Below are 780 nucleotides of genomic sequence, written 5' to 3'. Positions count from 1 at the left end.
TCGGAAGCAGGGGTGCATTTAAGACTTCTCTGTGTGCGCACATCTCCCCTGGATGTGAGCACAGTTTCAAAATGTGCTATTGAAGTAGAGCAGGGGAGGTATAGGGGCAATGTTTTTGTCTCACAACACAGAAGATTGTTTAACACAAATGCTTCAAGACAAGACATTCTGCCGTCTACTGTTGTGTAGCGAACAATCACATCCATTTCTATTGTTTTCACATTTTATATTCTATGGAGCCTCGAAAGCTGGTTCTAAATTTAAAGTTTACAGTTTTGTTAAATTAGATTACCTAAAATGCATTACTTGCACCTGTTATATTAAATGACTTATCACAGTAAGAACAGACAAAAGGGGTTGTTATTGATGTCATTGTAGAACACACTCATTGCATATGAAGTGTTACATACTCAACAGCATGGGAGTCTTAGTTGACTGTTTAACTTTTAACTTTTCTTCAAAGACAACATGTTATATGCATTATGTAATTGTGATTTCACTAGACACATAATTTAATACATAAACCTGGACAAGCAAAAGCAAAATGCTTCTAGTACCATCTAGTGGTTCTAGGAATTATTTAGGTGGAGAACACATAGCTTATGTACGTTTCATTTTATAGTGAGATTTAGAGTCTGTTATTTCAATATTGGTATTGCATTTGTATCATAACCCTGCAAGACTCATTTACTTTACAAATACTATAATGTATTCTCTCTCTCTCTATACACATACATATATATATATATATATATACATATATATATATATATATATATA

This window comes from Etheostoma cragini, chromosome 11 (assembly GCF_013103735.1).
Source record: "Etheostoma cragini isolate CJK2018 chromosome 11, CSU_Ecrag_1.0, whole genome shotgun sequence".
NCBI lineage: Eukaryota > Metazoa > Chordata > Actinopteri > Perciformes > Percidae > Etheostoma > Etheostoma cragini.
Note: the sequence above shows the minus strand (reverse complement) of the source record.